Below are 25,499 nucleotides of genomic sequence, written 5' to 3'. Positions count from 1 at the left end.
TATGGAAGCAATAAAAGCGACAGACTGCATAATAAAGGTCCATACACAAGGGGCAATATAAAGTGACGTTCTTTCGCATTAAGATTTTGTGTATCCAACCCTAAAAGCGCATGACAACCTCTGCTTCCCTCTGCGAAGGGCCTATCTTTTACTTTATGTCTTTTACTTTATGCAAGAGTCAAGGTGATCTTCACCTTTCCCTTTTTTCATTTTATCCTTTGGCAAGCACTCTGTGTTAGGGTGATCCTGATATATATATCCAATTGGATGTACGTTAGCATGAACTATTATTGTTGACATCACCCAAAGGTGAATACGTTTGGAGGCAACATTGTAAGCCCCAATCTTTCTCTGTGTCTGATTAAAACTTCATAACCACAAGTATTGCGTGAGTGTTAGCAATTGTAGAAGACTATATGATAGTTGAGTATGTGGAGTTTGTTATTCCTGAAAGTAAGATGAATTGCAATTGTTTTGATGACTAAGAATGAAGTTTGCTAGCTTTCAAGAAAGTTTATAGTCTATGCTTTGACATGTGAATTGCTTGTTACTAGTTCGTGAAAAGTTTTATGAGATGAACTACTGTTATGACATATTATCATGCTAGAAAGGGTGATTGAAATTATCATTGATCAAACTTGTGCACCTTCTAGCATTCACACTTCATAAATTCTTTCTTTTATCATTTACCTACTCGAGGACGAGTAGGAATTAAGCTTGGGGATGCTGATACGTCTCCAACGTATCTATAATTTATGAAGCATTCATGCTATATTATTATCTGTTTTGAATGATTATGGGCTTTATTATACACTTTTATATTACTTTTGGGACTAACCTACTAACCGGAGGCCCAGCCCATATTGATGTTTTATGCCTATTTCAGTGTTTCGAGGAAAAGGAATATCAGACGGAGTCAAAACGGAACGAAATCAACTGGAGAAGTTATTTTTGGAAGGAAAGCCACCTGATGGACTTGGAGTGCATGTCAGGAAAGAAGGGAGGTGCTCACGAGGGTGGGGAACGTGCCCACCCCCCTAGGGCGTGCCCCACTGCCTCGTGGCCCCCCTCTTCGGTCCACCGACGTACCTCCTACACCCATATATACCTACGTATCGTAAAACATCCAGAACAGAAGATAGATCGGGAGTTCGGCCGCTGCAAGCCTCTGTAGCCACCAAAAACCTCTCGGGAGCCCGTTCCGACACCCTGCCGGAGGGGGAACCCATCACCGGTGGCCATCTTCATCATCCTGGCGCTATCCATGACGAGGAGGGAGTAGTTCACCCTCGGGGTTGAGGGTATGTACCAGTAGCTATGTGTTTTATCTTTCTCTCTCTCATGTTCCCTCTATGGCACGATCTTGATGTATCCCGAGCTTTGCTATTGTAGTTGGATCTTATGATGTTTCTCCCCCTCTACTCTCTTCTGATGAATTGAGTTTCCCCTTTGAAGTTATCTTATCGGATTGACTCTTTTATGAGAACACTTGATGTATGTTTTGGTGATCAACTTGCGGGTTTCGTGACATTGGGAACCTATGCATAGGGGTTGGCACACGTTCTTGACTCTCCAGTAGTAGCTTTGGGGCACTCTTTGAAGTACTTTGTGTTGGTTGGATGAATCTGAGATTGTGTGATGCATATCGTATAATCATGCCCACGGATACTTGAGGTGACAATGGAGTATCTAGGTGACAATGGAGTATCTAGGTGACATTAGGGTTTTGGTTGATTTGTGTCTTAAGGTGTTATTCTAGTATGAACTCTTTTATAGATTGATCCGAAAGAATAACTTTGAGGTAGTTTCGTACCCTACCATAATATCTATGTTTGTGCTACGCTATTAGGATTTGGAGTGACTCTTTGTTGCATGTTGAGGGCTTGTTATATGATCTATCTATGTTATTATTTTTGAGAGAACTTGCACTAGTGAAAGTATGAACCCTAGGCCTTGTTTCCTATCATTGCAATACCATTTACGCTCACTTTTACCATTCGTTACCTTGCTGTTTTTACAATTTCAGATTACAATTACCTTTATCTACTATCTATTTTGCACTTGTATCACCATCTCTTCGCCGAACTAGTGCACCTATACAATTTGCCATTGAATTGGGTGTGTTGGGGACACAAGAGACTCTTTGTTATTTGGTTGCAGGGTTGCTTGAGAGAGACCATCTTCATCCAACGCCTCCTATGGATTGATAAACCTTAGGTCATCCACTTGAGGGAAATTTGCTACTGTCCTACAAACATGTGCACTTGCAGGCCCAACAACGTCTACAAGAAGAAGGTTGTGTAGTAGACATCACTTCCCCCATGCCGTCGGGGGCTTTGAGTACTTGTACGTTGCGATCGACAAGTTCACAAAGTGGCCGGAGGTGGAGGCAGTGAGGAAGGTGATGGCGCAGTCAGCCATCATGTTCTTCAAGGGACTAGTTTGCCGTTTTGGGGTGCCCAACAGGATCATCACCGACAACATCACACAGTTCACAAGCCATGCCTTCACGCAATACATTGAGGATCTCGGCAGCAAGGTCTGTTTTGCTTCCGTGGCACACCCACGGAGCAACGGCCAAGCGGAGAGGGCAAATGCTGAAGTTCTGCGAGGCTTAAGAACAAAGACTTTCAACAAGCTGTGCAAAAGTGGAAGGCGCTGGATTGATGAGTTGCCGGCGGTTCTTTGGTCGATCAGGACGCTGCCAAATCGATCCACCGGCCAGACACCCTTTGCCCTGGTTTACGGGGTAGAAGCAGTTCTCCCCACGGAACTCATATACGGGTCACCTCGAGTGCTCGCTTATGATGAGCTTGAGCAAGAGCAACTGCGACAGGATGACGCAACGCTCCTTGAGGAAGATCATCTCCGGGCGGCTGTGAGAGCAGCACGCTACCAGCAAGCCTTGCGCCGCTACCATAGCCGCAAGGTTCCTGCTCGGAGCTTTGAGGAAGGCGACCTTGTTCTTCGGCACATTCAGTCGGCCAAGAATTCCAACAAGTTGACGCCAAAGTGGGAAGGCCCTTATCGGGTAACGCGAGTCACCAGGCCCGACGCAGTCCGCCTGGAGACTGAAGATGTCGTTCCAGTGAGTAACTCCTGGAACATCGAGCATCTTCGTAAGTTTTACCCATGAAGCGCGGCTGCCGGGCCTCCTGGCAATCCACCCTTTTGTACAAGCCTTGCCAGCAAGGCATGTAACCCTTTGTACAAAGCCAGGCGCAGACCCTAAGCAATAATAAACGAAGCGCTGGCGCCCTAAGTTATAGCATGCATGCTAGGTCGAGTCTCCTCCTTGGTTAGGGTTGATAGTGCTTGGCAGCGGCTAACGCCTAGCTTAGAGGTCGAGTGTGCATCTCTTTGTTTCTTCCCTGTCCTGTTTGGTTCGTAGGACACGTAAGTATTTCTGCCGAGCTATTTGGGATAAAGGAACGGACCGGTGCCCTGACCCCGGGAAGCCAAGGTTGCCGGGGGCTGCAAATGCAAGGATCTGTCCACGGCAAGCCAAGGTTGCCGGGGGCTGCAAGTCCAGATAAGTCTTTTATCATCTATCATGCATTTCGTTATGGACTGGGGTATGTGAAACCTCGTTTAAATCTCTAGGCTACCATGCTCCCCTCTTCCGCACCCAAGGATTATCTCCTAGGTCCGGAGTTGGTCGTAGTCGCGGCAGTGAGGGAATCGAACATGGAGCCTAACCCCATCTCATCCTTGCCTCCGCCAAGAGCGTGAGAAAGGTCGAGCGAAATGGGGGGACAGCAGGGCCCGTTGCCGGGTGAAAGACGTTTACCTTAAATAGTAACAAGGATTTGTTCCTTGTCGTGGGTTTCCCCCGCGAACGAAAAACCCGGCAAACATCCCTTTTTCATTAAAAACATCCCGTACAGGTACAGTTCATACGAAATGAAAAACATGAATAGGGGGATTACAAGTCCTCAATCTAACAAAGGCACGGAGGCTTACAAGACTAAAAAGAGATAAGGTGCTCGTGATCTCTTTCTTGTCCCTCTCCTCAGAAAATGGAACAAGAAGGCAAAGGGGCAAGAGGGGCACCTAGAAGGCAAAGGGGCAAGAGGGGCGCCTAGGAAAGGTACGAGCAGCAGAAGGCACCAGGAGAACATCCCGGCGGCCACCCGAAGGGAGGCTGGTGATGATGATGATGGTAGAAGAGCTGGAAGACGAGGCGGCAGGACCGTCAATATGCTACGAAGGTGTCGGTGCCTGCGTACTCTGACTTGACGGCCTTGCCACCCGCCCTCTTCCTCTTCCACAGCCTCCCAAGGAGGCAACCCCAAGAAGTTTAAGGAGCCGGCGGCGCGGATGATGGAGTCGCTAGTGCCGCCCTGGAGCGACGCGCCCAACGCCTAGTCGGACCCATCATCCTGCCGCCCGCTACCCTCGTCGTCGCTGCCACTGTCCTACTTGTCACTCTCGCTCAAGGAGGAATCTTCATTGTCGGGGGAGCTCTCCACGCAGCACTTTAGACGAGTGCCAAGGTCTCCAAAAACCTTGACGGAGAGCAGGCCGTCCTCCATCAACTTGAAGAGAAGAATGAGCCCCGATGTCAGGCTGTGGACACGGGCGAAAGTCTTCCACCCACAATGGAGATACATGACATGAGGGGCAGGGAACTCGATATCAGCCCATATGTCGTTGTTCCCACAGCCCCTCATATGCAGCCGCAATGCGTGCGGTGGATCCAGCTCCATGGCCCGAGCAAACGGGGTCGGGAAACAGAGACGACGGTGCGCCGGCCGGCGCAGCCTGACGAAGAATTCGAAGGGGTTATCCCCGACGTGGCCCTCCATGGGGGAAGGGCTGTTGGCGGAGGCGAGGCCGACGCACCGCCCCGTCCCCCTCTTCCTCTTCCCCTCACGGCCGGCTCCGCTGCTGTGGGCTCTTGGGAGGTAGTAATGCGCTGTCGAGCCGAGACCCTCGCCACCACAGATGAAGCGTCACCACGCCCCCTCGCCATGACAGGAAGAAGGAGAAAGCAAGAATGGGAAGAAGCAGATGACGGGGAACTGTGAGGCGCCGTTCCTCCCGCTCCCCTCTTTATAAAGGGGCGAGGGCGAGGCTCGGCCGCCCCTCTCGACCAATCCGGCTGTTGAAGTGACCACGGGCGGGGCCATCGACCACCCTTCCCACTCAATTGAAGGCGTGTGGGAATCGACCCGCACGCGCATGACTTCTCGTATCCCGCGCGCCTGTCATTCGCCCTGCATCATGCATGTAGCGAATGTGGCGCGAAGGACGGGCGCAATGGGACACGTGGGGCGGTGGTTCCCGGGTAAGGGCAGTAAATGAGCAGCAGTCCTGCGGTCTCGAAGAGACACGCTAGCCACCTCTTTACTGTCCACAGCAGGATGACGCTAGCATGCTTCGGTCACACACGCCCGCACGACCCCACGTCACGCGTTCGACGCTGGTCGTGGGGAAGCGCGGTGGACGGAATAGTTACCATGGTGAAAATCCGTCCCGCCTGCCCGCGCACTGTTCTGGGCCTGGCCCAACAACATATCGCGCTCATGTATGGCCCAGGCTCGGGGGCTTCTGTCGGTGTACAAAAGTAGGGGCTCTGCTTTTGACCCCTTTTACTTATGCATGGGTAGTCGGAGCTGCCTGCCACGGCCACGCATAACAGGGCAGGAGAGGAAAGTCGGAGAGAAACCAAAGGCACAAGACGAACAAAGCATCGACAAGGGCCAAGGCCACAAAGATCGGGTGGAGGAAGCAGGTTTCCCCGGCAAGGACCCTTGCCGGGGGAACCTCAGCGGCCCCGGCAAGACCCTTGCCGGGGCAGCTCGCCCCACACCAACGGAGTGAGCCACCTTCGAGCCCACCAACGCTAAGCAAATGCATTGGGACAGGGCTCGGGAGGCACCTCTGTGGTGGCATGCAGATCTTTGTGAAGACAAAGAATTTTCAAGATTAGATGAGGATTAGAAGCCAACGATCCTCGGCAGGTTTCTTTCCAAGGCAGCCCACAAGACACCCGGCAAGGTCCTTGCCGGGGACGACAGCGTGCCGCGACAAGACCCTTGACGGGCCATGATACGTCCATTTTGCATCATGCTTTTATGTCAATAATTATTGCATTATGGGCTGTTATTTCATGTTATGTCACGATACTTATGGCTATTCTCTCTTATTTTACAAGGTTTACATGAAGAGGAAGAATGCCGGTAGATGGAATTCTGGGCTGGAAAAGGAGCAAATAATGAAGGACTATTCTGCGCAACTCCAAAAGTCCCGAAACTCCACGGAATACCTTGAAATAAATAAAGAAAAATCATCACCAAAGATGAAGGCCAGGGGCCCACACCCTGCTCATGAGGGTGCCCCCCTGGGGCGCGCCCCCCTACCTCGTGGGCCTCCTGGTGGCTCTCCGACGCCCATGTTCTCCTATATGAAGTCTTTCGATGAGAAAAAAATCAGGGAGAACCTTTCGGGACGAGACTCCGCCGCCACGAGGCGGAACCTTGGAGGAACCAATCTAGGGCTCCTGCAGAGCTCTTCTGCCGGGGACACTTCCCTCCGGGAGGGGGAAATCATCACCATCATCATCACCAACGCTCCTCTCATCGGGAGAGGGCAATCTCCATCAACATCTTCACCAGCACCATCTCATCTCCAAACCCTAGTTCATCTCTTGTATCCAATTCTTGTCTCCATGTCCGGGATTGGTGCTAGTAGTTTGCTAATAGTGTTGATTACTCCTTGTAGTTGATTCTAGTTGGTTTATTTGGTGGAAGATCATATGTTCAGATCCTATATGCACATTATTACCCCTCTGATTATGAACATGAATATGCTTTGTGAGTAGTTACGTTTGTTCCTGAGGACAAGGGAGAAGTCTTGCTATTAGTAGTCATGTGAATTTGGTATTCGTTCGATATTTTGATGAGATGTATGTTGTCTAGCCTCTAGTGGTGTTATGTGAACATTGACTACATAACACTTCACAATTATTTGGGCCTAGAGTAAGGCATTGGGAAGTAATAAGTAGATGATGGGTTGCTAGAGTGACAGAAGCTTAAACCCTAGTTTATGCGTTGCTTCGTAAGGTGCTGATTTGGATCCACATGTTTCATGCTATGGTTAGGTTTACCTTAATACTTTTGTTGTAGTTGCGGATGCTTGCAATAGAGGTTAATCATAAGTGGGATGCTTGTCCAAGTAAGGGAAATACCCAAGCACTGGTCCACCCACATATCAAATTATCAAAGTACCGAACGCGAATCATATGAGCGTGATGAAAACTAGCTTGACGATATTCCCATGTGTCCTCGGGAGCGCTTTTCCTATTATAAGAGTTTGTCCAGGCTTGTCCTTTGCTACAAAAAGGATTGGGCCACCTTGCTGCACTTTATTTACTTTTGTTACTTGTTGCTCGTTACAATTTATCTTATCACAAAACTATCTGTTACCACTTATTTCAGTACTTGCAGAGAATACCATGCTGAAAACTGCTTATCATTTCCTTCTGCTCCTCGTTGGGTTCGACACTTTTACTTATCGAAAGGACTACGATAGATCCCCTATACTTGTGGGTCATCAAGACTCTTTTTTGGCGCCATTGCCGGGGAGTGAAGTGCCTTTGGTAGATGGAATTTGGTAAGGAAAAATTTATTTACTGTGCTGAAATTTTCTGTCACTTGTTACTATGGAAAGTAATTGTTTGAGGGGCCTGTTCGGGGTATCTTCACCCCGTCCGGTTGAGCCAAGAGTTGCTCCTCAATCCACTGAACCTACTGAATCTATTGAAGATGAAACTGCTTTTCAGATTCCTTCGGGTATGATGGAAAAACTGCTAGCTAACACTTTCGCAGGAGATGGAACAAAGCATCCTGACGAACATCTACGCTTTGTGGATGATATTTGTGGACTATTTAATCTTGCAGGTATACCCCATGATGTTGTTAAGAAGAAGGCTTTCCCTTTATCTTTGGAGGGAGACGCATTGACATGGTATAGGCTATGTGATGATACGAGATCATGGAACTATAAAAGAGTGAAATTGGAATTTCATCAAAAGTATTACCCTATGCATCTTGTTCATTGTGATCGCAATTATATATATAATTTTTGGCCTCGCGAAGGAGAAAGCATCGCTCAAGCTTTGGGGAGGCTTAAATCAATGTTATATTCATGCCCCAATCATGAGCTCCCAAAATTGACAATTCTCCAGAATTTTTATGCTCGGCTTTCGGATAATAATCGCACCATGCTCGATACTTCTTGTGCTGGCTCTTTTATGATGAAGTCTATTGAATTTGGATGGAATCTATTGGACAGAATTAAATGCAACTCTGAAGATTGGGACCTCGACGAAGGTAAGGAGTCAGGTATGACACATAAGTTTGATTGTGTTAAATCTTTTATGGATACCGATATTTTCCGTAAGTTTAGCACTAAATATGGACTTGACTCTGAGATAGTAGCTTCTCTCTGTGAATCTTTTGCTACTTATGTTGATCTCCCCAAGGAGAAGTGGTTTAAACATCATCCTCCCATAGAAGTAAAAGTAGCTGCACCTATTAAAGTTGAAGAAAAGATTGTCACTTATAATGATCCTATTGTTCCTACTTCTTATGTTGAGAAACCTCCTTTCCCTGTTAGAATGAAGGATCATGCTAAAGCTTCAACTATTGTTCGTAAAAGCAATATTAGGACTTATACACCTCCTGAATAAGTCAAAGTAGAACCTAATATTGCCATTGTTAAAGATCTCTTGTCTGATAATATCGATGGGCATGTTATTCAATTCCAGGGTGAAACTGCTAGAATTGCTAAACCTTGTGATAAAGATAAACATAGACCTGTGGTAGGCGTGCCTGTTATTTCTGTCAAAATAGGAGATCATTGTTATCATGGCTTGTGTGATATGGGTGCTAGTGCTAGTGCTATACCCATTGACTTATACAAGGAAATAATGCATGATATTGCACCTGCTGAGTTAGAAGGTATTGATGTCACAATTAAACTTGCCAATAGAGATACTATATCTCCAATGGGAATTGTTAGAGATGTTGAAGTCTTGTGTGGGAAAACCAAATATCCCGCTGATTTTCTTGTTCTTGGTTCTCCACAAGATAGCTTTTGTCCCATTATATTTGGTAGACCCTTCTTGCATACTGTTAATGCTACAATAGATTGCCAAAAGAATGTTGTTACTGTTGGCTTGGATGATATGGTTCATGAGTTTAATTTCTCTAAATTTAGTAAACAACATCGTGAGGAAGAATTGCCTAGTAAGGATGAAATTATTGGTCTTGCCTCTATTGTTGTACCTCCTAGTGATCCTTTAGAACACTATTTGCTAGACCATGAAAATGATATGTTTATGAATGAAAGAAGGGAAATAGATGAAGTATTCTTTAAACAGGAACCTATTCTGCAACACAATTTGCCTGTTGAAATCCTAGGGGATCCCCCTCCACCCAAGGGTGATCCCGTGTTTGAGCTTAAACCGTTGCCTGATAATCTTAAATATGCTTATCTTGATGAAAAGAAAATATTTCCTGTTATTATTAGCGCTAACCTTTCAGAGCATGAAGAGGAAAGATTATTGAAAACTCTGAAGAAGCAGCGTGCTGCTATTGGATATACTCTGGATGATCTTAAGGGCATTAGTCCCACTATATGTCAACATAAGATAAATTTGGAAGCGGATGCCAAACCAGTTCATGATCCTCAATGACGTTTGAATCCTAAAATGAAAGAAGTGGTAAGAAAAGAAATACTCAAGCTTCTGGAGGCAGGTATAATTTATCCCGTTGCTGATAGTCAGTGGGTAATCCTGTCCATTGTGTCCCTAAGAAGGGAGGTATTACTGTTGTCCCTAATGATAAAGATGAATTGATTCCGCAAAGAATTATCACAGGTTATAGGATGGTAATTGATTTCCACAAATTAAATAAGGCTACTAAGAAAGATCATTACCCCTTACCTTTTATTGATCAAATGCTAGAAAGATTATGCAAACATACACATTATTGCTTTCTAGATGGTTATTCTGGTTTCTCTCAAATACCTATGTCGGCTAAAGATCAATCAAAGACTACTTTTACATGCCCTTTTGGTACTTTTGCTTATAGACGTATGCCTTTCGGTTTATGTAATGCACCTGCTGCCTTTCAAAGATGCATGATGGCTATATTCTCTGATTTTTGTGAAAAAAATTGTGAGGTTTTCATGGACGATTTTTTCGTCTATGGTTCCTCTTTTGATGATTGCTTGAGCATTCTTGATCGAGTTTTGCAGAGATGTGAAGAAACTAATCTTGTCTTGAATTGGGAAAAGTGCCACTTTATGGTTAATGAAGGTATTGTCTTGGGGCACAAAGTTTTTGAAAGAGGTATTGAAGTTGATAAAGCCAAGGTTGATGCTATTGAAAAGATGCCATGTCCCAAGGACATCAAAGGTATAAGAAGTTTCCTTGGTCACGCCGGATTTTATAGGAGGTTCATTAAGGACTTCTCAAAAATCTCTCGGCCTCTGACTAATTTATTACAAAAAGATGTACCATTTGTCTTTGATGATGATTGTGTAGAAGCATTTGAAATACTTAAGAAAGCACTAGTCTCTGCACCTGTTGTTCAGCCACCTGATTGGAATTTACCCTTTGAAATTATGTGTGATGCTAGTGATATGTTATAGGTGCGGTTCTAGGGCAGAGAGTTGATAAGAAATTAAATGTTATCCATTATGCTAGTAAGACTCTAGATAGTGCTCAAAGAAATTATGCTACTACCAAAAAGGAATTTTTAGCAGTGGTGTTTGCTTGTGATAAGTTTAGACCTTATGTTGTTGATTCCAAAGTTACTATTCACACTGATCATGCTGCTATTAAATATCTTATGGAAAAGAAGGATGCAAAACCTAGACTTATTAGATGGGTTCTCCTGCTTCAAGAATTTGATTTGCATATTGTTGATAGAAAGGGAGCTGAGAACCCCGTTGCAGACAACTTGTCTAGGCTAGAGAATGTTCTTGATGACCCACTACCTATTAATGATAGCTTTCCTGATGAGCAATTAAATGTCATAAGTACTTCTCGTAGCACGCCATGGTATGCTGATTATGCTAATTATATTGTGCTAAATTTATACCGCCTAGCTTCACATACCAGCAAAAGTAAAAGTTTTTCTATGACTTGCGACATTACTTTTGGGATGACCCACATCTTTATAAAGAAGGAGTAGATGGTGTTATTAGACGTTGTGTACCTGAGCATGAACAGGAACAGATCCTACGCAAGTGTCACTCTGAAGCTTATGGAGGACATCACGCCGGAGATAGAACTGCACATAAGGTATTGCAATCCAATTTTTATTGGCCTACTCTCTTCAAGGATGCCCGTAAGTTTGTTTTGTCTTGCGATGAATGTCAAAGAATTGGTAATATCAGTAGACGCCAAGAAATGCCTATGACTTATTCACTTGTTGTTGAGCCATTTGATGTTTGGTGCTTTGATTATATGGGACCTTTTTCTGCCTCTAATGGTTACACTCATATTTTAGTTGCTGTTGATTACGTTACTAAGTGGGTAGAAGCTATTCCAACTAGTAGTGCTGATCACAACACTTCTATTAAAATGCTTAAGGAAGTTATTTTTTCGAGGATTGGAGTCCCTAGATACTTAATGACTGATGGTGGTTCACATTTTATTCATGGTGCTTTCCGTAAGATGCTTGCTAAATATGACGTTAATCATAGGATTGCATCTCCTTATCACCCTCAATCTAGTGGTCAAGTAGAATTGAGCAATAGAGAACTCAAACTAATTTTGCAAAAGACTGTCAATAGGTCTAGAAAGAATTGGTCCAAGAAACTTGATGATGCATTATGGGCCTATAGAACTGCATATAAAAATCCTATGGGTATGTCTCCGTACAAAATGGTCTATGGAAAAGCTTGTCACTTACCTCTCGAACTAGAACATAAGGCATATTGGGCTATTAAAGAGCTCAACTATGATTTCAAACTTGCCAGTGAGAAGAGGTTATTTGATATTAGCTCACTTCATGAATGGAGAGATCAAGCTTATGAAAATGCCAAGTTGTTTAAAGAAAAAGTTAAAAGATGGCATGACAAAAGGATACAAAAGCGTGAGTTTAATGTAGGTGATTATGTATTGCTATACAACTCTCGTTTAAGAATTTTTGCAGGAAAACTTCTCTCTAAATGGGAAGGTCACCACGTTATCGAGGAGGTCCATCGTTCCGGTGCCATAAAAATCAACAACTTCACAGGCACAAATCCGAAGGTGGTAAACAGTCAAAGGATTAAACACTATATCTCAGGTAATCCTATAAATGTTGAAACTAATATTATTGAAACCGTGACCCCGGAGGAGTACATAAAGGACACTTTCCAGAATGTTCTAGACTCCGAAAAGGAATAGGTATGTGGTACGGTAAGTAAACCGACTCCAAATCGATTTTTATGGCAATATTTCTCCGTTTTGGAATATTTAGAAAAATAGAAAAATAAGTAGCAGTCCGGGGAGGACACGAGGCCTCCACGAGGGTGGAGGGCGTGCCCTGCCCCCCTGGGCGCGCCCCCCTACATCGTGAGCACCTCGTGTGCCCTCTGGACTCCGTTTCCTTGCACGATACGTATTTTGGTCGGTAAAAATTCATTATATATACTCCCGAAGGTTTTGACCACTTTATCACGCAAATATTCTCTGTTCTTGTTTCGAGCTGTTTTTTTGACAGGCCTAGATCATCATGATGACCCCAAGTGCTTCCAAGGACAAGTTCTTCGAGAAGGTGATTAACCCTTACCTCGCGGAGGTGCTGCGGCACCCTCAAACTATTGAGTGATGGGTTGCTGCACATCCGTGATGTTGAGGGACCAAAGGGAACCGGAAGTGTGGAGTCGAGGCTCGAGCCAATGGAGCAACAAGTTTTCAAGTGTCAGGGAATGGTGGAGCGTGGAATCAACGCTAGCCACAAGATGCTCGCGGAGTTCACCAACAACTACGAACCGGATGTCAAGAGTACCGAGGAGGCTATCTTTAAGCTGCAAGAGAAGATCGAGCACCTCCAAGCCCAAATTTATGATCTACAGAATCAAAACTGTGAGTATGAATATAGATTCAAAAGGATGAGTTTGGCTGCAGATTTGAGGATTCCAGAGACTCGATCATCCTTCTATGATGGAGAGTGAGGGAGTCCTAGATTAGGGGGTGTCCGGATGGCCGGACTATGACCTTTGGCCGGACTCCCAGACTATGAAGATGCAAGATTGAAGACTCCGTCTCGTGTCCGGATGGGACTCTCCTTTGCGTGGAAGGCAAGCTTGGCGATACGATATGAAGATCTCCTCCCATTGTAACCGACTCTGTGTAACCCTAGCCCTCTCCGGTGTCTATATAAACCGGAGAGTTTTAGTCTGTAGGACGAACAACAATCATGCCATAGGCTAGCTTCTAGGGTTTAGCCTCTCCGATCTCGTGGTAGATCCACTCTTGTACTACCCATATCATCAATATTAATCAAGCAGGAGTAGGGTTTTACCTCCATCGAGAGGGCCCAAACCTGGGTAAAAACGTCGTGTCCCTTGTCTCCTGTTACCATCCGCCTAGACGCACAGTTCGGGACCCCCTACCCGAGATCCGCCAGTTTTGACACCGACATTGGTGCTTTCATTAAGAGTTCCTTTGTGTCGTCACCTTTAGGCCCGATGGCTTCTTCGATCATCAACCACGACGCGGTCCAGGGTGAGACCTTTCTTCCCAGACAGATCTCCGTATTCGGCGGCTTCGCACTGCGGGCCAACTCGCTTGGCCATCTGGAGCAGATCGAAAGCCACGCCCCTGGCCATCAGGTCAGGTTTGGAAGCTTAAATTACACGGCCGACATCCGCGGGGACTTGATCTCCGACGGATTCGAGCCACGGCCGAGCGTGCCGCACTGTCTCGATGGGCACGATCTGACTCTGCCACCGGACAGCGCCCAGAGTGCCGCTCAGGTGTCCTCTCCGATCATTAGCTCGGAGCCGACTGCGCTAGTTGGGGATGGACGGTTGGACGCTGCCCTGGGAGCCGTAATCTCTACGGCGATAGAGCCGAATACCAGCCTAGTCCTTCACAAGGCCCATGACTCCAAGGTGCCGGACTCCGCTCCGGACTCCGTATATTCCGCACCCCTTCCGATCGAACCCGATTGGGCTCCGATCTTGGAGTTCACCGCCGCGGACGTCTTTCAGCACTCGCCCTTTGGCGATATCCTAGATTTACTAAAGTCTCTCTCTTTGTCAGGAGAGCCCTGGCCGGACTATGGTCAGCAGGGTTGGGATGCGGACGACGAAGAAATTCGAAACCCACCCACCACCCATTTTGTAGCCACTGTCGACGATCTAACCGACATGCTCGACTTCGACTCCGAAAACATCGACGGTATGGACGCCGATGAAGGAGACGACCAAGAACCAGCACCTATAGGGCACTGGAAAGCCACCTCATCATACGATGTATACATGGTGGACACACCTAACAAAAATAACAGCGAGGATCAAAAGGGTGCAACCAGGGATCACTCCCTCAAAAAACAATCAAAGCGGCGGCGTAAGCGCCACGCCAAGCCCCACCTCGACAAAAACCCAGCCATAGAGCAGGGCGAATCAACGGAAGACGAACATGCCATCGAGCAACCGTCCAAACAGGACAGACAATCCGAACAACCCATTCCAGGGAAAGATAATAGTTCGGACGACCTCACGCCGGACAAATTGCCGGAACGTCAGAACCTCCACCAAAGGCTTGTTGCCACTGCATGTAGCCTGAAAAAGCAGAAGCGGAGGCTCAAAACAGCGGAAGATGCACTCAGGATCATATGGGGCAAAGTACTCAATACCGCACACAAGTACGGCAATAGTCGTCACACAAAGAGCTATCCGAACCGGAAACTACTACCGGAATTTGATGAAGAGGCCATAGAGCCCCCACAGTCAAGAAATAAAGAAGCCACAAGGTCGGATAGACGACCCCTCGATCGATCTCAAGCGACAAAGGGCGCCGCCCTCAATACGGCGCGCGACCCGTCCAAGAATTCGCATCAAAAAACTGGCCCAACCAGATCCATCTATGGGCCAAGAAAGCAAGCTCCAGTGAGCAATGCAATGCAAAAAATATCTGAACATCGCGGCACACCTACCTACAGGGGCGCCGCACATCCTCTATGTTTTACCGATGAGGTGCTGGATCATGAATTTCCAGCAGGATTCAAGCCCGTGAACATAGAAGCATACGACGGAACAACAGACCCTGGAGTCTGGATCGAGGATTATATCCTCCACATACACATGGCCAGAGGAGATGACCTCCACGCCATAAAATACTTACCCCTTAAGCTCAAAGGGCCAGCCCGGCATTGGCTTAAAAGCCTTCCCGAAAACACCATGGGAAGTTGGGAAGCGCTCGAGGATGCTTTTCGGGCAAATTTTCAAGGGACCTATGTCCGACCTCCGGATGCAGATGATCTGGGTCATATAACTCAGCAGCCCGGAGAGTCAGCCCAGAAACTCTAGAACAGATTCCTTACTAAAAAGAATCAGATAGTCGACTGTCTGGACGCCGAGGCCCTAGCAGCTTTCAAACATAGCGTCCGAGACGAATGGCTCGCCAGACACCTCGGCCAAGAAAAGCCAAAAACAATGGCCGCATTAACAAGCCTCATGACCCGCTTTTGCGCAGGAGAAGATAGCTGGTTGGCAAGAAGCAGTACCAGCGACCCGAGCACATCCAAGCTCAGAGATGGAAACGGGAAACCACGCCGTAACAAAGAACAGCGCCGAATCAAGGATAACAGCCCGATGAGTACGGCAGTAAACGCCGGATTCAACAGCTCTCGGCAAAATCAGAAAAAGCCGCCCCCCAAAGACGACCGGGACGAGCTATCCAACCTCAACAAAATCTTGGACAAAATATGTCAAATCCACAGTACCCCTGGGAGACCTACAAACCATACCCACAGAGATTGTTGGGTCTTCAAGCAGTCCGGCAAACTCAACGCCGAACACAAGGGGCTCGACACACCAAGCGAGGATGACGACGCACCCCACAAGCAGAACATAGGAGAACAAAAGAAGTTCCCGCAAGAAGTCAAGACAGTAAATTCACTTCAGATAACAAAAGGGAAAAACAGAACGGCGCTTACAAAGACACGCGCCATACGGCCAGCCCCAGAGGAGCACCGCCACTGGTTGTTACAACCAATCCCCTTTGATCATCAGGATTACTCCACAGGAGCCCGGAACGCAGGCTGGACTGCCTTGGTCTTGAATCCGATTATTGACGGACTCCAATTTACAAAAGTCCTTATGGACGGCGGCAGTGACTTGAACCTGTTATATCAGGACACAATCCGCAAACTAGGGGTAAACCCAACTATAATCCGCCATGGCAACACTTCCTTTCAAGGAGTCACGCCGGGTCCAGATACCCAGAGTATGGGTTCCCTTTCGTTAGAAGTCACGTTCGGCTCACCCGACAACTTCCGAAGCGAAAAGCTAGCATTCCACATCGCCCCATTCGTAAGTCACAATCAAGCGCTACTGGGACGTGAAGCTTTCGCCCGCTTTAACGCAATACCGCATTATGCATCCCTTACACTTAAAATGCCCGGCCCACGAGGCATCATTTCGTTACAGGGGAATATAAATTGACCCCCAAAGTACGGGCAAAGGTGCGGCCGCCTGGACAGCCGCCCACTAATCCAGCCCTACCATCCCGGACACGGCTCGACGAGTCCGGCGTAAACGTACATATGCTTAATAGCCGCATAACCCTGTACAAGGGGCTCCGCGTGTTCACGCCAGGAGACAATACGGCTCAATTCTTGCTCCAACTATATTTTGTTTATTTTAATATAGATTTCTCGCACGCTTATTTTTTTACTAAGTTCCTCTCTTTCGCAGACGAACATCGTGCTACGCCCGTCCAGGATACGGCACAACGGAGACACAGGCGCAGACGTGCAGCAGGGACCCGTTTCAAGGATTCTTTTCAGATTAAGACCCTGCGTAAACCTTTTTTACTGTCTCTTGTTGACAACATCCCCCGGTTTTCGCTATAACCGAGGAGGAGGCTGGCGTCTTGGCATGTGGCCACGCCAGAATTTTTGCGCGTACCTGGACACCAGGGGCTTTTTTACCAAGGGCTCTATTTCGGCCCGTCTTCATAAAGACCGAATACCTTAGGGAGTGTTCGGCGTCGCGAGTTTGGCCTTATATGCATCAGCTCCGAATCATGTCTTTGGTCAAATGTTGGGTTTGCCCGGCTCCTGTGTTTTTCTGCCTTACGTTCTGCTATATCGGCTAACGCGGCACCAGGAGAACTACTGCGATTGTGCCCCGGTTCGACTAGGCGAGCACCTCAGTAGAGAAAGCCGAAAACTGACTATCATGATATAGCGAGAGACTGGTCAACCACTCGATGACTTTCGGAATCTTTAGGATTCCTCCGCATTAACGAAGGGCCGCTTCCCAGTCAGGCACACTCGCGCCCCGAATTCGGGTGAGCGCGGTGCCCCCAGGGGCTATTCAGTAGCTCCACTGTCAAACTCCTATGGCTAAGTGAAAGTGATAAAGCATTATAGTCTAGTTGCCTAGTTCGCCGCGCCACCACCTCCTTTATAGGACCAAGAAATTGGATTAAGTGTGAAAAGGTGCCTTTTTGCGAACAGCCCCGCATTCTATGCGTGGGGGCTGAAGCCAACGACTGCCATCTTTTAGGTTATATACACATATATACATTAAACGGTCGCACAGGAGGCATCATAATTCTTGCAAGCACAAGTATAAAAAGCCTTTATATTCCATCAAAATATTCGTTTTACAATAGTACACGCTATTCGAACACAACATCCTTCGAGCACTGCGACTCTATTAAATGAGCGCCATGAAGAACTTCCTCAAAGTAGTGCTTGGCAGGTACTCGGCTTTCGTCTGAATCCCGGGATGCAACAACGCTGGCCTTCATACCCGCTCAGTATGTTTTGACACGGGAAAGAGCCATCTATGCACCCTCTATGACGCCGACCTCTTCATTGCATCAGCATGCGGCACCGAATGAAGGAACTGCTGCACCAAGCCAAAATAACTCTTCGGCTCCGGCTTCTCCGGCCACAGACGACTCGCAACATACCTCATGGCGAGTCCGGATAACCTGTTTAGCTCCGCCCAGGCGGCCAAACGGTCGGATACCGAAAGTGGGTGTTCTGGATTGTGGAACTGCGATCAAAAAAGCTCTTTCAATCCATGGTCACCTCGGCCGCGGAAGTGTTCGGTTGCGTCCCCCGCACTAGCTGCCAAATCCAGATAAGTGTTTTCCGCACTCCACTGCCAGTCTAACGGAGCATACTTGGGGTCTCCGAACTTCATCCATAGCATATAGGGCTTTCCAGCCGTGATATCTCTGGCCTGACGCAGCTCCTCATTCATAGCTCTCATCGCAGAGCGAGTATCCTTGGCCTCGGCAGTGATCTTTTCAAGGTCCTTCTGAGCCGCCCTATCTTCTTGTTCAAGAAATTTACAGCGGTCAGTAGCATCCTTCAATTTTATGGCCATCTCGGCTATTACCTTCTTGCTCTGGCAGTGAGCAGCCTGTTTGGCTTTTAGCTCTTCAGCCGCTTTAACGGCAGCCGCATCACTTCTCCTTGCTTGCTCCTTGGCTCGGGCAAGCTCCGCCCGAAGGTTCTCCACGGCAGCAGCACCATCTACATTAAGCACATATCTTATAAGGCACGAGCATCGAGCTCCTATTACCAGGTGTCTTTGGAACATACCTTGTGCCTCGTCTAGCCGCTTATTTACAAGCGCGATGCCGTCATCTGCTACATCAAGTTGCCGCTTTAGCTCGGCAGATTCATCAGTCCGGCTAGCCACCGAACACCTCGCCACCTTCATAGAAAAGGCGACATATTATACCTGGGGTTATGATCCTCTGTGCGCCGTCACTCTTGACGACACACAGAGTCTCAGGGGCTACTATTTATATAGGGCGCATTTAATATGCGGCTCTACCAAAAGGTACACCTTTTTACGTACCTCAAAGCCTGTTAGTAAACTCCTGGCAGCTTCGTACAATCCGCTTTCCGCGGATGAAATCCTTCCAATCACCGTATTCATCAACATACGGTGTTCTTCTGAGATGGACGCCCTCCCAAGCAGATCCTTCAGCCCCTCCGACCGCGCACCAGAGGGTGCCGGACTAGCCTGACGACCTTTTCCAGGGTCCGGACTTGGAAAAACCCTCCGAGACGACACCTCGGGGTTGCCTGCCTCGTGAGACGGTGCAACAAGGGGAGGCGTTTCACTCTCTATCATCTCCGGACGAAGATCCCCTGAAGATGAGCTCTGCTGAGAAGGGTTGAGATCCGAACTGCAAGGTAATGTTTCGGTTATCTTCCTCAGAAATAAAACAGGAGTGTCATTCATTATGAAACCCCTCCCTTCACTTACGTCTCGGGGGAGAGCGGGTCCCCTTTAGGGGCGATTCGGCCGGGGTGTTCTCCGGTGCCGAACCCTCTGGCGAAGATTTCTTCCCCCATTTTGAGGCCATCACCTCCGGGTCTTCAGAGGTAGTCCTTTTCTTTCCCTGGTCGGGGGAATTTTCGATTCTTCCCTTCCTAACAGCCTCCTTCACGGAGGCGGTAGCTCCTTGGTTCCCCCCTTCGCCTTCTGCCAAAAGCACGACCTCCAGCATCCTGGTTAGCATGGGATTCGGTGCGGTCTCGGGCAGGGGGGCTGACACCTGATAAGCTTTGCCTTCACTATCCACTCCTGTTCAAAGGACAACTCTGTTAAGGGTAATCTTGTGATGAAAATACGGATGGTGTGTCCAAATACGGGGCTACTTACCTTAGCATCCGGGCGATTGCAGCTCAGACCTGCGTCCTCGGACAAATCCGGACACCTTGCTTGTGATCCGAAGAACAATTTGTACATCTCCACGGGTGTCGCGCCCATGAAATGTTGGAGGACTCGCGGTCCCTCTAGATTAAATTCCCACAGGCGGAGAGGGCGGCGTTTGCAGGGCAGTGTGCGGCGAATCGGCATAACTTGCACCACTACGGTCAAATTGATATCTCTTTCTAGAAGATCTCGAATGTGGTCCTGCAGCAAGGGCACGTATTTGGGCGGCCCCCAGATAAGTCCTTCATTAACCCATGATGCTAGCCGTGGTGGGGGACCCGAGCGAAAAGTAGGTGGCACCACCCATGTGGTGCCCCTGGGGGCTGTGATGTAAAACCAGTCTCGTTGCCATAAGCGGAACTCCTCTTGAAAAGAGCCCTCGGGCCATGGAGCGTCGGCCATCTTGCTTATTATAGCTCCTCCGCACTCAGCGTGCTGCCCCTCGATCATCTTCGGTTTCACCTTGAAGATTCTCAGCCACAATCCGAAGTGAGGAGTAATATGGAGGAAGGCCTCACACACGACAATGAATGATGAGATTTGGAGGATGGACTCCGGAGCTAAGTCATGGAACTCCAGCCCGTAATAAAACATAAGCCCCCTCACGAAGGGATCAATCGGGAAGCCTAGCCCACGAAGGAAGTGAGATATGAACACCACGCTCTCACCGGGCTGGGGAGTGGGAATGGCCTGCCCTTGAGCAGGCAGCCTATGCGAGATTTCGCCGGTTAGATACCTGGCATCTCTCAGCTTTCGCACATCTTCTTCCGTAATGGAGGAAGGCATCCACCGGCCATGAAGGTCGGAGCCGGACATCGTCGAAGGTCCGAAGCGCCTAAAACTAGAGCTTTGGGTGTTGGAACTCGAAGCGAGGGGCAGATTCGATTGGATTGAGAAGAAAGGAGTCAAGCCTTGGTCTCTTTATAAAGGAGTTGAATACCAAGAGCCCTCCCCATAACCGTTTGGGACTCGCTTTCAATTAGGGAGTCATACCAAAGGCACGGTTGGGTTACCCATGCCCGTATTGATGACAATCCCGGAATAAGGGGACACGATCTCTGCTTTGACAAGACGTGCCAAGGAAACCGCCTTGCTAAACGCGCTGAGGTGGAACAGTAAAATGATTCGAATAAAGGCCTGGCCGTGACGTGACGTCACGCTGCGGAATACGTCAGCAGATTAGATTTGTGCAAATATTATTCTCTCTACGGTGGCATGTGGAACTTATTTTGCAGAGCCGGACACTATCCTTGTGTTCAACATCTTCTATGAAGTATTCGGAGGAGGAACCCATCTTGCAATGTCGAAGACAATTTGCACAGCGGACTCGTCGTCATTGAAGCCTGGTTCAGGGGCTACTGAGGGAGTCCTGGATTAGGGGGTGTCCGGATGGCCGGACTATGACCTTTGGCCGGACTCCCGGACTATGAAGATGCAAGATTGAAGACTCCGTCCCGTGTCCGGATGGGACTCTCCTTTGCGTGGAAGGCAAGCTTGGCGATACGATATGAAGATCTCCTCCCATTGTAACAGACTCTGTGTAACCCTATCCCTCTCCGATGTCTATATAAACTGGAGAGTTTTAGTCTGTAGGACGAACAACAATCATACCATAGGCTAGCTTCTAGGGTTTAGCCTCTCTGATCTCGTGGTAGATCCACTCTTGTACTACCCATATCATCAATATTAATCAAGCAGGAGTAGGGTTTTACCTCCAACGAGAGGGCCTGAACCTGGGTAAAAACATCGTGTCCCTTGTCTCCTGTTACCATCCGCCTAGACACACAGTTCGGGACCCCCTACCCGAGATCCGCCGGTTTTGACACCGACAGAGAGCCTATGCCATGGAAGTTGGACGACAAGCCCGCATCATCGACAACACCTCCATCACCTCCGAGGAAATAATCAAATGGGTATGGGCAGTCCCCTTGGCAACTGCCAAGCTTGGGGGAGGTGCCCTGGTATCGTATCACCATTACAACTCATATCTTTATAGTTTTTCTTAGTTTGATCCTATTAGCAGTATCTTGATTTAGTAGAATAAATTCATGGCATGATTTAGTTTTGAGTTTTGATTTACGATCCTTCTTTGTAATCGAGTCCGTGAGCAATATAATAAAGATTAGTGTTGAGTCAAGGGCTTGAGTATTTTGCTATGATCTTGGGTCATTAGAAGAAAAAGAATAAAGAGAATCAAAGAGCTCATATTGATCTTATTGAAAGTAATGACTTCACATAGAAAGAGTATGATGATTTAAAGTTGTTAGGAGTTGGCAAATATAGCTTGGGTCATCGTTGCAATTAATAGGAAGTAATAAGGAAAGAGAGGTTTCACATATAGATATATTATCATTGACATCTTTCACGGTTGGGAGCACTCATTAAAATATGACATGCTAAAGAGTTGAGGTTGGACACGGAAGACAGCATAATGAGTTATGTTTTCTTACATTTGAGATAAAGTATGTTGTCATGGATCCTCTACCGTGTTGAGCTTGCCTTTCCCCCTCATGCTAGCCAAATTCTTAGCACCAAGTAGAAATATTACTTGTGCTTCCAAATACCCTTAAACCAGTTTTGCCATGAGAGTCCACCATATCTACCTATGGATTGAGTAAGATCCTTCAAGTAAGTTGTCATCGGTGCAAGCGATAAAAATTGCTCTCTAAATATGCATGACTTATTAATATAGAGAAATAAGCTTTGTACGAACTTGTTGTGGACGCAATAAAAGCGACGGACTACATAATAAAGGTTCACATGCAAGGGGCAATATAAAGTGATGTTCCTTTGCATTAAGATTTTGTGCATCAACCCTAAATGCGCATGACAACCTCTGCTTCCCTCTGCGAATGGCCTATATTTTATTATTATCCTCTACCTTACAAGAGTCATGGTGATCCTCACCATTCCTTTTTCATTTTATCCTTTGGCAAGCTCATCATGTTGGAAAGAGTATGATATACATATCTAATTGGATGTGGGGGGGGCATGAATTGTTATTGTTGACATTACCCTTGAGGTAAAAGGTTGTGGGGCAAACTATAATCCCCTATCTTTCTCTGTGTCCGATTAAAACTCCATAACCACAAATATCGCGTGAGTGCGAGCAATTATGAAGGACTAAATGATAGTTGAGTATGTGGACTTGCTTTTAAGCTCTGACATAGACTCTTTCCGATGTTATGATAAATTGCAATTGTTTCAATGACTGAGATTATAATTGTTAGTGCCCAACAATGTTTATGATTCATGCTTTGGCTTTGTGAATAGATCACTACTTGAACATGAGTAATCATATGAAAAAATCTATCTATGTTGCTGTTATGAAATAATCATGATGCCTTCATGTCCGTATCTTATTTTTATCGATGCCTCTACCTCTAAACGTGAGGACATATTTATTGTTATCGGCTTTTCGCTTGAGGACAAGCGAGGTCTAAGCTTGGGGGAGTTGATACGTCCATTTTGCATCATGCTTTTATGTCAATGATTATTGCATTATGGGTTGTTATTCCACGTTATGTCACGATACTTATGGCTATTCTCTCTTATTTTACAAGGTTTACATGAAGAGGAAGAATGCCGGCAGCTGGAATTCTGGGCTGGAAAAGGAGAAAATATTGAAGGACTATTCTGCGCAACTCCAAAAGTCCTGAAACTCCACGGAATACCTTGAAATAAATAAAGAAAAATCATCGCCAAAGATGAAGGCCAGGGGGCCCACACCCTGCTCATGAGGGTGGGGGGCGCCCCCCCTGGGCGTGCCCCCCTACCTCGTGGGCCCCCTGGTGGCTCTCCGGCGCCCATCTTCTCCTATATGAAGTCTTTCAATGAGAAAAAAATCAGGGAGAACCTTTCAGGACGAGACTCCGCCGCCACGAGGCGGAACCTTGGCGGAACCAATCTAGGGCTCCTGCAGAGCTCTTCTGCCGGGGACACTTCCCTCCGGGAGGGGGAAATCATCACCATCGTCATCACCAGCGCTCCTCTCATCGGGAGAGGGCAATCTCCATCAACATCTTCACCAGCACCATCTCATCTCCAAACCCTAGTTCATCTCTTGTATCCAATTCTTGTCTCCAAGTCCGCGATTGGTGCTAGTAGTTTGCTAGTAGTGTTGATTACTCCTTGTACTTGATGCTAGTTGGTTTATTTGGTGGAAGATCATATGTTCAGATCCTATATGCACATTATTACCCCTCTGATTATGAACATGAATATGCTTTCTGAGTAGTTACATTTGTTCCTGAGGACAAGGGAGAAGTCTTGCTATTAGTAGTCATGTGAATTTGGTATTCGTTTGATATTTTGATGAGATGTATGTTATCTAGCCTCTAGTGGTGTTATGTGAACATCGACTACATAACACTTCACCATTATTTGGGCCTAGAGGAAGGCATTGGGAAGTAATAGGTAGATGATGGGTTGCTAGAGTGACAGAAGTTTAAACCCTAGTTTATGCGTTGCTTCGTAAGGGGCTGATTTGGATCCACATGTTTCATGCTATGGTTAGGTTTACCTTAATACTTTTGTTGTAGTTGTGGATGCTTGCAATAGAGGTTAATCATAAGTGGGATGCTTGTCCAAGTAAGGGCAGTACCCAAGCACCGGTCCATCCACATATCAAATTATCAAAGTACCGAACGCGAATCATATGAGTGTGATGAAAACTAGCTTGACGATATTCCCATGTGTCCTCGGGAGCGCTTTTCCTATTATAAGAGTTTGTCCAGGATTGTCCTTTGCTACAAAAAGGATTGGGCCACCTTGCTGCACTTTATTTACTTTTGTTACTTGTTGCTCATTACAATTTATCTTATCACAAAACTATCTGTTACCACTTATTTCAGTACTTGCAGAGAATACCTTGCTGAAAACTGCTTATCATTTCCTTCTGCTCCTCGTTGGGTTCGACACTTTTACTTATCGAAAGGACTACGATAGATGCCCTATACTTGTGGGTAATCAGGCCACCCGGCAAGACCCTCGCCAAGGGCGCCAGCAGGGCCACTGCCAGGCCCACGCCAGCAAAGTCTCCACCGCCATTCGCATGCAGCCGCCGACCCAACCGGCTGGGCAGGCACCTGCATGGCAGCATGCAGCCCTTCGTGGAGGCTTCACCACCGTGCCACCTCAGCTGCCTGCCTGCCTACATGGCACCGCATGCATCATTGTCCAGGGCGCGTGTCAAAGCAAGGAGGGGCGGCGACGGATGGGACGGGCCTCGCCCCCGTCCCCGATAGAGTGAAGAGACGCCTAAGCCTCACATTAAATGCGCTTTGTCCTGTAATACCAGCGATAAGCTCGCAACACTGTAGCGCTTTCTACCTCATGTGTGCCACTGTGGCAGCCCCTTTTCGCCTATGAAAGGAGGCCCATGCCGCTTGGGAGAGGGATTCGGCTCTTTGAAACCTGGCAACGCCCAGAGCTAGTTCAAGAGCTCAAGAACACTAAATACATCCACCAAAGCAGGATCGTAGGGTTTTACGCATCTTTGCGGCCAAAACCTGGGTAAAATCTCCCTTGTGTTGTCTACTAGTCCCGCTCTTCTCACGATCCCGCGCCCCGCA

The sequence above is a fragment of the Triticum aestivum genome, chromosome 1B (genome assembly GCF_018294505.1).
Source record: "Triticum aestivum cultivar Chinese Spring chromosome 1B, IWGSC CS RefSeq v2.1, whole genome shotgun sequence".
Lineage (NCBI taxonomy): Eukaryota > Viridiplantae > Streptophyta > Magnoliopsida > Poales > Poaceae > Triticum > Triticum aestivum.
This window is presented reverse-complemented; position numbering follows the sequence as displayed.